This window comes from Globicephala melas, chromosome 4 (genome assembly GCF_963455315.2).
Source record: "Globicephala melas chromosome 4, mGloMel1.2, whole genome shotgun sequence".
Taxonomy (NCBI): Eukaryota; Metazoa; Chordata; class Mammalia; order Artiodactyla; family Delphinidae; genus Globicephala; species Globicephala melas.
Genome location: NC_083317.1, coordinates 65551847 through 65567535, shown reverse-complemented (window position 1 = coordinate 65567535; position 15689 = coordinate 65551847). Strand labels below are relative to the sequence as shown.

The following is a 15689-nucleotide window of genomic DNA, read 5'->3' as shown; positions in this document are numbered from 1 at the left end:
TTTTATTTGTTTTTGTTTCGTCTAAGAATTCCAACTGCTTGTAGGATTGGTCATCCAGGGCTAACCTCTGTCTGTTCTTATGATTCCCTGCTTCAGTTTTCTAAGAGGCCATTTCTTTTTGCCTCTTATTAAAAACACCAAGCAGTTTCTAAAGGTTGTTTCCTATAGTAATGTTGTTACCACGTCCAAGCTCACTCTGCCCCGCCACACGACAGGCCAGTAAATCAGGAGACGAGGCGTTGAGGCAAGGAATAGTTACTTTATTCGGAAAGCAAAGCTGGCAGATGGAGAAGATGGCAGACTAAAGTCTCAAAATAATCATCTTATGGGGGTCTGGATGCCAGTTTCTTTTATAGAACAGAGAGGGGGAGGAGGTGAGGAAGTAAAGTAAAAAGGCCATTAGTTTTGCCTGGCTTGGCCAGCATCGGGGAGGGGATGTATTAATTTCTTCTTTTCTGCAGTCATTCACAGGTGGGCAGGGTCAGATTGTCTCCCAGTGAGCTGAACAAAGGCACTTTAGTTTAACATTCAGGCAGAGGGAACATTATGTATGATTATAACAAAAGTTACAAAAAGCAAAGGTTAAAGTCAAAGAAACAGATCCAGCATGGAGTCAAAATTGGCTCTTTCCTGTTACAGTTCCCCACTGTCAATGTCCATTCCACAGTATTATGGGAAAAGGGGTGACGACCATCCTAACTGCTTCATCAGATGGATCTTTCTGGGAGTGTCCACCGGCGGTGCCAGTGTTCCAAATGTTGAGATTTGTCTTCTTTTGTTCCTCTTTGTAAAGTGTCTACTTTACACCTGGAGACTTAAAAAATATTCACAACCTAAAAGTTGAGAGTTATGTTTTATTCAGCGGGAATTTTTTTAGGAGTTCAAACCCGGGAGGCAACATTTCGAGTTAAGGAATTTGCGCTTTTCTGTGTATGGGAAGATGCAAGAGTCTGGGCTCACTGAAATCATTCCTTTGATAGGCACCACAGCTATCTGGGGCCTGTATCCTGCTTTTTCACATCCTGAGTTTCCTTAGGGCTCACCATAGGGAGTGGCTGCAGTCTGATGGCTGCTACATGGCAGGTATTCTTTTCCTTCCTGAGTTCCCTCAGGGTTCACCAGCTCACATTGGAGGGCTGCAATCCCCGATGACTGATGTGGCAGGAAATATTCCATTTCTCAAATTCTCCCCTCTTGGTCAGGAATTTGACCAACGTTTTGGAGACATTTCATGATCAAATTTGTCCCACGGCGCTAGGAGGCTCATCCTAGATCAGGCAGAAATTCTTGATATGCCACTCCAGGTGCTAATTTTTGGATTAGGCCCTACTGATAATTAGATTCTCTGGATCCTCTCTCTAATTATGATCCAGGAGACATTTTTCCCTTGTTGCTTCTTCCCATACCTAGAATCACACTATTACAATTATTTTATGTTATAAATGTGATCTATTTCCTCAAGATGTTAACCATCATCTATTTTGTTGGAGGCCTAGTTACACACTAGGTATTGTAATAGACAACAATCTTATAAAATAGACAGGATAAAAGTAATGCAGCTAGTAACACGGACAAAGTTATAGGGCAGCAGGGAGACACAAAGCACAAACAGTTTGGAAACAAAGAACAAATTAAAGCAATGATTAGCATAACTAGTTGTAATCCAGCTGCAGTAAAATATCAAGTCCACAGGAGAGCCAGCTGGAGAGGCCAAACTCTGGCAGGATCAAGTAGAGAGAAAAAGATCAATGTTTCATCTTTGTTCACAAAGACATACTTTATCAACTTGTCTTAGGTCACAGCATAAGAGAAAAGGTTTTTCTGGAAAACAAAGATTAAAGCTAGTATATTTCCCAAAGTCATAAACCATATTCATCAGTTCATTCAGTCCCATGTAATTAATTCCTGTTTATCTGGATGAAGTAATCAGGTTTCCCATTAGTTTTGTCATTTGTTGCCCAGTCCAGTGGTATTATCTAAAGGCTATCAGAAACTTATATTTGTTAAAAAGTTTCTTTTTTATGAATCTCCTTGAAGATATGGCAGTTTTGCAAAGTATTACCTTAGCTGCCTATGAATGATGAAGGTCTTAAAAAGGCAAGGTTAAAGATCTGATTACAATTCTTCTTGACAAGTTTATCCAAGTTGTTGTGACATACAATATTTTAAGATAACAATTAAAATTATAACATTATACCAGGACATATCAAATTTCAGAAACTTTATATAATCTCTAGCATGTCTATATTAGTAACATTTACCATACAGTATAACCTAAGAAGATGTATTACTCATTTGAAAATACTTCCCGTGTAATTTAACATACCAAATGAACCTATCTTGCTTTGGGATGCTTCAGGAGCCCTTTGAAGAATCCCAAAGTTAGCTAGAGTCCAAAAGGACTTCATTAGAATTTGATTTAGGAAGTTTTGTCAAAAAACTAGAGAGTCTAGAACACTCAGTCAGATAGGATCACAGGTCACTGTGAAACAATTGTTATTCATTAACCAAAGTAACAATAAAAGATTCTAAAGGTAAATACAGAACTGATCACTTAAAAGGTAAAGAAACTTAAGAATCTGTTATCAAAGGCAGTTCGACATTTTAAGAAAACTTGTCCTGTTAACAGAAAAGCCAGATTCAAGATTTGCACCAGCTTTTAAAAATTCATTTACTCAGTTAAGTTTAATCTCAGCCTGACCATGCATAAAACTCCTTTTACTCAAAACATATTTTGCTCTTTCCTCCTGTATAATGAAATGTTTTATTATTTTCAGTAGCTTTAATTACATATTTAAATTAGAATCCCGACTCTCAAAAAGCTTAATTTCTGGTGAAAACCAAGAGGCAAGTAATAGTTACCAAAATCTGGAGAAGCTATTTTAGATAATTTTCAGAATGTAATTATTCCTATAGAGTTTACCTAGAAGCTCTTATTTACATTTACTTTAAAATTTCATCATGTCAAGTTATTTTTCATGCTGACAAGTTTGCAACAGATATAACAAGGTTTTATTTAACTTCTATTAAACCTAGGTGCAGTAAAAGTATTATACTTGGGGCTTCTCTGGTGGCACAGTGGTTGAGAGTCCACCTGCCGATGCAGGGGACACGGGTTCGTGCCCTGGTCCGGGAAGATCCCACATGCCGCGGAGCGGCTAGGCCCGTGAGCCATGGCCGCTGAGACTGCGCGTCCCGAGCCTGTGCTCTGCAACGGGAGAGGCCACAACAGTGAGAGGCCCGCGTACCGCAAAAAAAAAAAAGTATTATACTTAATGTTGATGACTCTAAAGACATGTCTATATTAATTAGATCAACAAACTTAAACATTAATACCAGGTATTAATTTTTTTTTAAAGAAGATGTTGGGGGTAGGAGTTTATTAATTAATTAATTTATTTTTGCTGTGTTGGGTCTTCGTTTCTGTGCGAGGACTTTCTCTAGTTGTGGCAAGTGGGGGCCACTCTTCATCGCGGTGCATGGGCCTCTCACTATCGCAGCCTCTCTTGTTGCGGAGCACAGGCTCCAGACGTGCAGGCTCAGTAGTTGTGGCTCACGGGCCTAGTTGCTCCATGGCATTTGGTATCCTCCCAGACCAGGGCTTGAACCCGTGTTCCCTGCATTAGCACTCAACCACTGCGCCACCAGGGAAGCCCCCGAGGTATTAATTTAATACTAAATATTTCCCAGTTCAAGAGAACCTGAAACTCATTTAGCTTAATTTCTCTTGTATTTAGAATTGTTTAGTTTGTAAGCGCTTACTTTTCTTTAAGCCAATTAAATAGAACTCATTTACAGATTAACCTCAGCAATGTTATCCAAAGACAAAGACATAAACACAACCAACCAGAGAGACCTCATAGCTCTCCTTTCAGAATTTCAGCCCTGAGTCAGGTACAGCAATGTAAAACCCATCAGTTTACAAAAGAGGTTGGATTAAAATTGGGTTTCTGGCAGATGGAACAAATCAAGCTCACTTGTCTAAATGGCTCAACCCTTTTTCCTTATAGTTAGGGAAAACAAGTCAAGTTCTAAATTACTTTACCCTCTTTTCAAAATTTGCATTTCAAAAAGATGGCAGAGATGAGAGTTCTTGAGAAAACCAGATAGGACATTTGAATCTCAAAGATACAGGCAAGTTTCTCCTAGGATGACTTTGTTTCCTTCTCTGGGGTTTCCATGAGTGCCATTTGTAGGCTTAAAGAGTGCTCTGGTGGGGCCCTGATGTCAAGCTGTTCTGGTGAAAAAGTTACTTGAGCATTTAATTTACAAAGAAGACTTGTCCCAAAAAACGGGGGTTGGATACTCTGGCATATATAAGAAGCTGTGTTTCAGGGTGAGGTTCCCTAGTTGGCATTCTAAGAGGTTGTAAGAATGAATGGTTTTGTACTTCTCCAGAAATTCCTGTGACCGGGATAGACTGAGATGTTTTCTGTGCCACCTTGGTGTTTACCACATAATATGTGGCACTGTATCTATTAGAAAGTCAATCAACTTGTTCCCTACTGTCAGAGTTACCCAGGGCTCCTGTGGGGAAATTAGAATCAGATGCCTCAAGTCTAAAGGAGTCTCCTGGCCTCTTACAGGATATCAGTGCAAGGGAAATTGCCCTGCTGTGGAAGTGGCTCCCAGTCCAAATTGGGTGCCCTGTCGGGTCTTAGATGGTAATACTAAACTACGTCCCTATGCTCCAGGGGTTAATATAGAAACTTCTATTCGATCCCCATGGGTAGGAGAAACAGGAGATGGTGAAAGGAGTGAATATGTTGGTGGCATGGGGGGCAGATGGAACGACTGCCGGTGCAGCCTGCTCGGCCAGTGGGGGAGCTGGATAGGCCGGAGGGGCTTTAGATTTTGAAGTAACATGTCCCCACTCTCATTTTCTCCCTCTTCTTGTAGAACAGGTTTCCCCTTGGGTTTCCTTTCAGACCACTACACCATAAGGTGGCAGCCCTCTGACTCCTTTTCCTCCTGATGCAGTAGCATAAATGCTCCTACATATGGAATCTCATCTCTTTTCTTTGCCCTTTTGCAAAACACTTCTAATTGTGAGATCGTGTAATAATTGAGTGAGTCATTCAGGGGCCATTGCTCTTCTGAACTTAAATACATTGGGTCCACACCCTATTACAATAGTATATCATGTCTCTCTTAGTCATAGGTTCACATCTATGTTTTGCCCATTTATTTAATATACACCCCCAAAGGGCTCTTCTTCAGGATAGTTGGAGTTATTTCCCATTTTCATAAGTTTGATGACACCAAAACACAAAAGATGCAAACAAATTCCAACACAAAAAGCACAAATTCCAACACTGACGCACACAAAACCAAAACCAATGAACCCGTTCCCAAATCAGGTAGAGTCCAACAATTCCCTTCTCCAACAGGGTACCCCAACCAAACAAATTAGCTTGTCTTATAAAGGAAAAGCCCAAATTGAGGGGGGAATATGGTCCCGGTGTGCACACCTGAGCAACTTACCCTCCAGAATTGAGTCTGTCGACTCATAGAAGTTTTTCAGTTCCTTGCACCAACTGCCAAGTGCTGGGGTAGCTGGTGCCACTTCAGGGAGTTCTGAAGGGAAGATCCACAGGACAAATGGTCCTGGCAGCTGCTAGGGCCTTGCTCCGCTAGCCACGATCAGCAAGGCTCCTGGCTGGCTAAGCCAAATTTGTTACCGAGTCCAAGCTCACTCTGCTCACTGCGCGACAGGCCAATAAATCAGGAGATGAGGTGTTGAGACAAGGAATAGTGACTTTATTCTGAAAGCCAGCAGGCCGAGAAGATAACAGACTAAAGACTCACCATAACCATCTTATCCACGTCTGGATGCCAGTTTCTTTTATAGAACAGAGAGGGGGAGGAGGTGAGGAAGTAAAGTAAAAAGGCCATTTATCTTGCAAAATATCTCCTTGCTTGGCCGCATTGAGGAGGGGATGTGTTAATTTCTTCTTTTCTGCAGCCATTCACAGGTGGACAGGGTCAGAATGTCTCTCTGTGAGCTGAACAAAGGCACTGTAGTTTAACAGGCAGAGGAGCAGGGTTCCCTGTGGCAGGCCATTAAGCTTACAGTTATAGACAGTGACTCTAGTAACAAAAGCAATGAAAAGCAAAGGTTAAAGTAAAAGAAACAGATCCAACATGGAGTCAGAACTAGCTCTTCCCTATTACAGTAAGATATTTCCTAAGATATGCTTTTATTGTTTTCCGATAACATACATTTTCTTTTATAAGTTCTTTACATGGGTCCTATGTTGATTTGTTGTGGATGCTTTTGTTTATTTATTGTTTTTCCTATTTACTGATCTTTAAATGAGGAGAGATCCATTCAGCCCTGACACTTGTCAACATGTAGGATGGGCAAATTGCTCTCCAGCAGCACCCTCTCCATGGGTGTTGCATGAATATACTTCTCAGAGCTAAAGCTCAGTGGTGACTTGATGTGCCATTGTATGGATATACCAAGGTTTACTTTTCTATTCCTATGTAGATAGACATTTGGGGCCAGCATGAATAGTACTGCTACAGCATTCTTGTCATGCCTGTTGGTGTACATACTCATGCATTTCTTCCAGAGAATGAAATGTGAGAATGAAATGCTGGGTCATGGGGATTGCATATTTTCAGTCTTAACAGATAATGCCAATGCACTATGAATAGCAAACCAAAACCACTCAAATATCCAGTAACATTTTTTATTTGATTCAACGAGCTGGCATATCTTCATAGTTAACGAAATGTTGAAATGAGACATGAGAAAATTTTCTTTTGAAGTAGAGCCTCTGGGAAACACCAAAGAGAATAAGGCTCCTTCATTTGATTATTATTACTGAAAATCATTTTAAATTATTGGGAGTTTAAAGAAAATAAATCTGTTTTCTCATGCATCACATATTGACAAGCCCATAAGAGCTGCACATCTTAGGAGAAGCACAGAGGACTGGAATGCTCTATGATGATTTGTATAGCTTCTTTTTAAAAAGATCATAGTCTGTAAAAAACAACACAAATATTTATGATTATGTCATCTTTTTAGAAACAATCATTATCAGATCAATACACCCAAAAGATTACTGTGATACAATTACACAGAGTCCTGGTTTTGAAGTCACACAGCCCCAGACATATCCCAGCTCGGCCGCTTACAGGCCCCATGATCCAAACGTTTCCTAACTCACCTCAGTTAGTCTCAGTTTCCAAATTCTACAACTTGAAAAAAGACTTTACATTAACTAGTATAACTTAAAAATTAATATGTGTATATAGTAAAAAAAAATTCAAACTACAAAAGGACAGAAACATGTGGAAAGTAAGCCTCTTTCCCCCCAGTCTGACCTACAGTCCTCAGTTTCCATGCCAACAACTACTTACCAAGTTCACATTGATCTTTCTAGGATTATTCTGTGTATATTGCAAGCATAATGCATGTATGTACATGTTCATATATCTACATAGGTATTTCTAACTTTTAACTACAGAATATGACACACAAAGGAAAGTACAAAAAAAATCATTGTACAGCTTAATGAATTAATGTGTACTACTCATCTCTGTAAATACCACCCAGAGCAAAAAATCCCATAAGCTCTCACTTTGTTCCAATCACAACCCTCTTCTTACCCTCTAAAAGAAATCACTATTCTGATTTTTATTTGATTTTTACAGTAATCAGTTCCTTGCTTTTCTTTATATCATTACCTAAGTGTACATTCCTCAACACACAGTTTAGTGCTGATTTTGAATTTTATATAAATAGACTCATAGTAGATTTTTTTTTTTTTGGATTTGGCTTCTTTCAGTTCTTATTATATTTGTGAGATTCATCCATGTGTTTGTCTTTAGTTCTTTTTCACTCTTTTTATCTGCTGTAGAGTAGGAATTAACAAACTTTTTCTGCAAAGGGCCTGACAGTAAATATTTTAGACTTTGTGGGCCAAAAGACAAAATCAAGCATATTATATAGGTACTAAAATAACAAGAAAGAAAACAAATTTTCACAAATTTTTATTGATGAAATTCAGAAGACAGTAATAATAACTGCCCACAGTTTTTTGTAATACAGGTCTCCTGAAAAAAAGAATGAAACTCTTATTTAGGGGATAACATTTTGCTTAATTGGGGTTCAGGTAGTTTAAAGTGGTTGCAAATGTTCATCTGTTAATGGTGATGTGTAATGAGACTTCCCCCCATTGCAGTTTCGAAAATGTCTTTAAGACAAATATTATATGATATCACTTATATGTGGAATCTAAAAAATAGTACAGAACAGAAACAGACTCACAGACATAGAAAACAAACTTACGGTTACCAAAGGGGAAAGGGGCAGGGAGGGAAAAATTAGGAATATATGATTAATAGATACACACTACCATATATAAAATAGATAAACAATAAGGATTTGCTGTATAGCACAGGGAATTATATTCAATATCTTGTAATAACGTATAATGGAAAAGAATTTTAAAACTGAATCACTTTGCTGTATACCTGAAACCAACAAAATATGTAAATCAACTATACTTCAATTTAAAAAAATGTCTTTCACAGATAGGTGCTGGCAATACTGATCTGAATCCATAAGCATGTGCTTTTAATTGTGCATATTTATTGCTTGGAAGGCATTTATAGAATTCCATTAGATTCTTCTCGATATTTGCCTTTTAGCACATCATTATAATGCAGATTAATCACTTCCATGAAGGTTAGATGGACATGCCTCCACTGCACAGTTAAATAACTTTGAAATATAGAAATTTCCTTTGCACTTGTTTCAAGGTCCAAAAAATGCTCCTGGAAGTATAGTTTAAGCTCAGAAAATACATTCACTGCAAATATGCATGGGAATGGACACCTTGTGTTTTTAGCTTTGGCAGCACGGGAAGTATATAAAGCAGCTTACTATTACTAGTGATTCAGACAATGTTAGTTGCCATTGAAATGACTTTATCATAATATAAATTCTACATACAGGTTCTGTTTTGCCTTGTAATTTTAGATTGGATTCATTATAAAAATATTACCAAGTCTGCAGCAAGAGCTAATTTCCAAAGTCATTCAGTGTTCCATGATGGTGGTTAAGGGTAGTTTTCTTAGAAAAATCTCAATCTTGTTCTAAGCTCAAAAAATCACACAAAAATGTTACCACTGCTAAGCCATCAAACATCACGGTGGTAGGGAAAGTCAGGATATTCTGCTATTTCTGATAAAAAAAAAAAATTCATGGAACAATGAATTAACAGTGGATAAATCCATGAGGCTGAGTGAGGATCACATTGACACAGCTGGCTAAAGAACACATGATAGATTCAAACATCTTTCTATTAGTGAAGGGGTTATCTACCAGAAACCTAAAGCTGACATTCTAGGGAAATTTGGCCTTACGTCTGGGGCTCCTCCAGATTCCAGTCCATCATGCTTGCTCACACAGTTTTTAGAAGTCTTGCTGGTTTCTGTTTCCCTTAGTAAAGTCTTATAACCAGATTTGGCCATTGCCTCAAGGGAAGAAAATGGCCAGTGATCTTAGATCACTTAGGAAGGACTCTTTCCTCTCTACCATTTTAGTTCATCAAGTTCCCCTTTATTGCCAGAGCTCTTCACTGTCTCTGAAAGGTTACATTTACAATATATCCATAACTTTCTCTATTTCTTGAAGCTACCTACTGTATCTACTTAGAATCAGAAGACATGTCTATTTTGTTTTATTAATTCCTGTTACTTTTGTTTCCTTCCTTTTACTTTTTTTGCATCTAATTTGCCATTCTTTTTCTAAATTCTGGAAAAGGATACTTAGTCTTACTTACACCTTTTCTCTTCTAATAAATGCCTTTAAGCCTACAAATTTCCATCTAAGCACCACATCAGTCCCATTTTACATGTTGGATACATATGTAGCATTTTCGTCATTTTTCAGTTCAAAATATTTTCAAGTTTCTATTCTGGTATTTTCTTTGATGAACAGATTATTTACACCTGAATTTCCTAATTTCCAAACAAATTAGAATTATCTTGTCATTGATTTCTAGTTTCATTACATTTTTATCAGAGAACACACTTTGCCATGATTTAAACTTTGAAATAGTTGACACTTGCTTTATGACACAGTATATAGTCAGTTTTTGCAAATGTTCTCTGTGTGCTTGAAAATAATTTGCATCCTGGAGTTGTTGGGTATAATATTCTATAAATGTCTATCAGGTGAAGTTTCTTAACTATATGTCTCAAATCTTCTCTTTTTTAGTTTTTTTCCTCTGCTTGCCATATCAGTTCCTGATAGAGATTAAAATTCCCAGCATTATTACGGATTTTTCTATTTCTCCTTGCAGCTCTCTTAACCTTTGCTTCATATAGGTTGAGGCTATGTTATTAGATATATTCAAATTGTGACTTATTATACCTTCCCAATGAATTAAACCTTTATCTTTATGAAGTGTCCCTCTTTTGCTCTAGTAAGTGCTTTCTGGCTTAAAGTCTTCTTTGTTTGTCATTAATATAGTTAACATCAGCTTTCCTGTGGATGGTGTTTTCATGGTGTCTTTTACTTTCCTTTAACTTGTAACCATTCTGCATATTTAGATCTTACACATAAAAGGCATACAATTGAGTTATTTTTTAAATTCAGTCTGACAAATTCTGACTTGACTTTGAGCAGTTAGTCTATTTACATTTAATGTAATTAAATGATGAATCAATGATAAACACCTACCATTTTATTCAGTGCTTTCTATTGGTTCTGTTTCCTTTTTCTCTCCTTCTGTCCTCCTTTTGTATTGAGTGTTTTTTATTTATTTCATTTTCTTTTATTAGTTTAGATGTCATACATCTTTTCACTATCCTTTAGGATTTACCCTAAGGGATACAAAATGTTTCCTGAGTTATCAACTGTAATGTTAGGTGATACTTTTATCCTCTTCCTAGACAATGAAAGTGCCTTGGAACAATTTAACCCATCTATGCCCTTTCTGACTTACATACTATTGTTGTTGTATAACTGTACTGCTGCTATTGTTGCTGTTTCTTCTGATTATGTTATATGCCATCAATAAATATTTATCCACATGTTGATCCTTCATTTATCTCCAACCTTCCAACTGGGATAATTTTCCTTCTGCTTGAAGAACACCCTTTAGTGATTTATTGTAGGGCAAATCTCCTAGTGACTAATTTTCTGTTTCATTTATCTGAAAATGTCTTTTATTGTCATTCTCAAGGATATTTTTGAAAGGTATAGAATCCTGTTTTATTATACTATTTAAGCATATTGAATATATCATTCCAGTATTTTCTGGCTTTGTTTCTGGTAAGAAGTCAACTCTCAGCTTAATTATTGCTCTTACAAAGGTAATTCATCTTTTCTCTCTCAACAGTTTTAAGATTTTTCTTTTCTTTTGTTTTCAGTAGTCATATTAAAATGCATCTAGGTATAGATTTCTTTTTATTTTGTCTACTTGGGGTTAAGAAGCCTTCTTAAACATTGACCCTTTCATTGGTTTTAGAAAATTCATATTTCATATGATTTCCCAACACATTTCTTCTCTTAGAAGTCAGATTTCTTGAATCAATTGTCCATGCCTACTATCCTTTTGTCGCTTCCTAAGGATTAAGTTATACTACATCTATCCTTTTCTTCTGTAGTTTCCAATTCTTTGTCTCTGTGATTCTTTCTAGATAAATTATTCTGATCTTTTAATTTATGAATTTTCTCTTCAGCTGTATATATCCTGTTCTTAAATCTATTCATTGAGTTTCTCATGTTGACTTCTGTATTTTTAAATTCTAGAATTTCTATTTTCTTCAAATCTGCTATACCATTTTTACCATTTCTAGTTCTCTTAAAAATTTCCATATTGACTTTCATTTCTTTGAACATAGTAAGTGTCTTAGCTCAGGATGCCATAACAAAATACCTTAGACTGGGTAGCTTAAGTAACAGAAACATATTTTCTTTTTCTTTTTAAATGAGAACTCAGGATTTACTCTTTTTTATTTTTAAAGAGAAACTTTAAAAAAATATATTTATTACTTATTTATTTATTTTTGGCTGCACTGGGTCTTTGTTGCTGCGTGTGGGCTTTCTCTAGTTGTGGCGAGCGGGGACTACTCTTCGTTGTGGTGCGCGGGCTTCTCATCGTGGTGGCTTCTCTTGTTGTGGAGCATGGGATCTAGGTGCGTGGGCTTCAGTAGTTGTGGCACGTGGGCTTAGTTGCTCCACTGTATGTGGGATCTTCCTGGACCAGGGCTTGAACCCGTGTCCCCTGCATTGGCAGGCGGATTCTTAACCACTGCGCCACCAGGGAAGCCCAGGATTTACTCTCTTAACCACTTTCATATATAACATATAGCAGTGTTCATTATATTTATCATGTTTATTACATCCCCAGTACTAATTTATCTTGTAACTGAAAGTTTATACCTTTTGATTGCCTTCGTCCAGTCTCCACTTCTCCCCCCACACCTCTGGTAACCACAAATCGATCTCTTTTTCTGAGTTTGTTTTTGAAGTATAATTGACTTAACAAAACTATGTTAGTTCTTGTTACACAACATAATGATTCGATTTTTCTATACATTTCAAAATGATCCCCATGATAAGTCTAGTTATGATCTGTCACCATGCAAAAATATTACATAATTTTTGACTATATTCCCCAAATTGTACACTTCCTACCCAAGACTCATTTATTTTGCAACTGGAATCTCCCTCACCTATTTCTCTCTTTCATCCACCCCCTCCCCTCTGGAAACCACCTCTTCATTCTCTGTAGCTATGACTCTCTATATGGTTATAATTTTATTTTTTCTTTTGTTTTTAGATTTCACATATAAGTGAAATCATACAGTATTTGTCTCTCTGTCTGATTTATTTCACTTAGAATGATATCCTGTAGATCCATTCATGTTATCACAAATGGCAAGGTTTCATTCTTTTTTATGGCTGAGTAATATTCCACTGTGTATACATGTACCACATCTTCTTTACCCATTCATCTACTGATGGGAACTTAGGTTGCTTCCATATCTTGGCAACTGTATATAATGCTGCTATGAACATAGGGGTGCACATATCTTTTTTAAATAGTGTTTTCATTTTCTTTGGATAAATACCCAGGAGTGGAATTGCTGGATCACATGGTAGTTCTATTTTTAATTTTTTGAGGAATTTCCATACTGTTTTCCATAGTAGCTGCACCAATTGACATTCCCACCAACAGTGCACAAGGGTTCCCTTTTCTCCACAGCCTTGCCAACACTTGTTTTTTGTGGTCTTTTTGATAATAGTCATTCTGACAGGTGTGAGGTGATATCTTATTGTGGTTTTTTGGGGGGTTTTTTTGCGGTACGCGGGCCTCTCACTGTTGTGGCCTCTCCTGTTGCGGAGCACAGGCTCCAGATGCACAGGCTCAGTGGCCATGGCTCACAGGCCCAGCCACTCTGCGGCATGTGGGATCTTCCAGGACCGGGGCACAAACCCGTATTCCCTGCATTGGCAGGCGGACTCTCAACCACTGCGCCACCAGGGAAGCCCTCATTGTGGTTTTGATTTGCATTTCTCTGATGATTATTGATGTTGAGGATCTTTTCATGTGCCTGTTGGCCATCTGTATGTCTTCTTTGGAAAAAGTCTACTTGGATTCTCTGCCTATTTTTTTAAATTGTTATTATTTATTTGGCTGCATCGGGTCTTAGTTGTGGCATGCGGGATCTTCATTGCAGCATGTGGGATCTTTTATTGCAGTGCGCGGGCTTCTCTTTGGTTGTGGCATGCGGGCTCCAGAGCGCATGAGCTCAGGTGTTGCGGTGCACAGGCTCTCTAGTTGTGGTGCACAGTCTCAGTAGTTGTGGCGCACGTGCTCTAAAGCATGCGGGCTCAGTAATTGCGGCGCGTGGGCTTAGTTGCCCCGTGGCATGTGGGATTTTAGTTCCCTGATCAGGGATCAAACCCGTGTCCCCTGCATTGGAAGGCGGAGTCTCAACCACTGGACCACCAGGGAAGTCCCCCTCTGCCTATTTTTTAATTGAGTTTTTTTTGATGTTGAGTTTTATGAGTTCTTTGTATATTTTGGATATTAACCCCTTACTGTATATATCGTTTGCAAATGTTTTCTCCCATTCAGTATGTGGCCTTTTCATTTTGTTGATAGTTTCCTTAACTGTGCAAAAGTTTTTTAGTTTGATATAGTCCTATTTGTTTATTTCTGCTTTGTTTCCCTTGCCTAAGGAGACGTAGCAAGAAAAAATATACTACTATGGCCAATGTCCAAGAGCATCCTACCTGTGTTTTATTCTAGAAGTTTTATGGTTTCAGGTCTTATATTTAAGTCTTTAATTTACTTTGAATTTACTTTTGTGTATGGTGTGAGAAAGTAGTCCAGTTTGATTCTTTTCCATGTAGCTGTCTAGTTTCCCCAACACCATTTATTATAAAGGCTGCATATCCCCATTGTATATTCTTCCCTCCTTTGTCATAGATAACTGCCCATATAAGTGTGGGTTTATTACTGGGCTCTGTTCTGTTCCATTGATCAAGTTATCTGTTTTTGTGCCAGTATCATACTGTTTTGATTACTGCAGCTTTGTAGTATAGTTTGAAATCAGGGCGTATCGTACCTCCAGCGTTGTTCTTCTTTCTCAAGATTGTTTTGGCTATTAGAAATTTATTTTCTCACAGTTCTGGAGGCTAGAAGTCCAAGTTCAAGGTGCCATCATGGTTAGCTTCTGGGGAGGGCTCTCTTCCAGGCTTGTAGATGGCTGCCTTCTTGCTATGTCCTCACATGACAGGGAAAGAGAGAGAGAGCAAGCTCTCTGGTGTCTCTTCTTATAAGAGCACTATTCCCATCATGAGGGACCCACCCTCATGATATCATCTAATCCTAATTGTATCCCACAGTCCTCATTTCCAAATGCCATCATATTGGAGGTTAGGGCTTCAACATACAAATTTGAGGGGGGACACAGTTCAGAGCATTGCATTCCATCCTAGCCTCCCAAAATTCATGTCCTTCTCACATGCAGAATACATTCATTCCATGCCAACAGCCCCAAAATCTTAAGTCATTCAAGCATCAACTCTAAGGTCTGAAGTCCAAATTCTCATCTAAATCAGACGTGGGTGAGACTCAAGGTACGATTCGTCCTGAGGCAATATTCCTCTCCAGCGGTGAACCAGACACATTATGTACTTCTAAAATACAATGGTGGGACAGGCATAGGACAGATATTCCCATTCCAGAAGGGAGAAATCAGAAGGAAGAAAAGAGTAATCGGTCCCAAGCAAGTCCAAAGCCTAGCTAGACAAATTCTATTGGATCTTAAAGCTCAAGATTAATCCCCTTTGGCTCAGTGTCCTGCCTTCCAGGTCCACTGGGATGGCAGCATTACTCCAATGGCTCTGGGGATGGCCCCACCCCTCCAGCTTTGTTGTTCCCCATCCCCACAGCCTTGGTGGGGATCCTGTCGCTGCACCTCTGCCAGGGTAGGGTGCCATAGGTGGTCCCATCCTTAAGGTTCTGGGCAGAGGCCATCTGACCTGTTGAAACCGAGGAAGTGGTTGATAAGCCTTCAGGATTATTTTTCCCTCTTCTTAAAGAACTGTGCACATTTGAAGCATAATGGCTCTATCATGTCATCCTGTCAAATCCAAGAAGTCTGATGCCTTCCTTCATCTTGTGTCCATTCCTTCATTTCAAACT

The 15689-nt window shown here is 38.4% G+C and overlaps 1 protein-coding gene across 4 annotated transcripts in view; it reads right to left on the bottom strand.

Moving 5' to 3' along the window:
* Positions 1 to 249: 249 nt before the first annotated feature.
* Positions 250 to 15689, bottom strand: part of CFAP91 (cilia and flagella associated protein 91) — a 152555-nt gene continuing 137115 nt past the window's right edge. The window contains exons 18-19 of one of the 4 annotated variants that reach the window (XR_009563710.2): positions 10706 to 10848; positions 250 to 6994 (exon numbers count right to left, since the gene is read on the bottom strand). The gene's annotated coding sequence lies outside the window, so the exon portion shown is untranslated. Of the gene's footprint in view, positions 10849 to 15689 lie in introns of all 4 variants that reach the window. The other 3 variants (XM_060298121.2, XM_030857484.3, XM_030857493.3) reach the window with 3 other exon arrangements.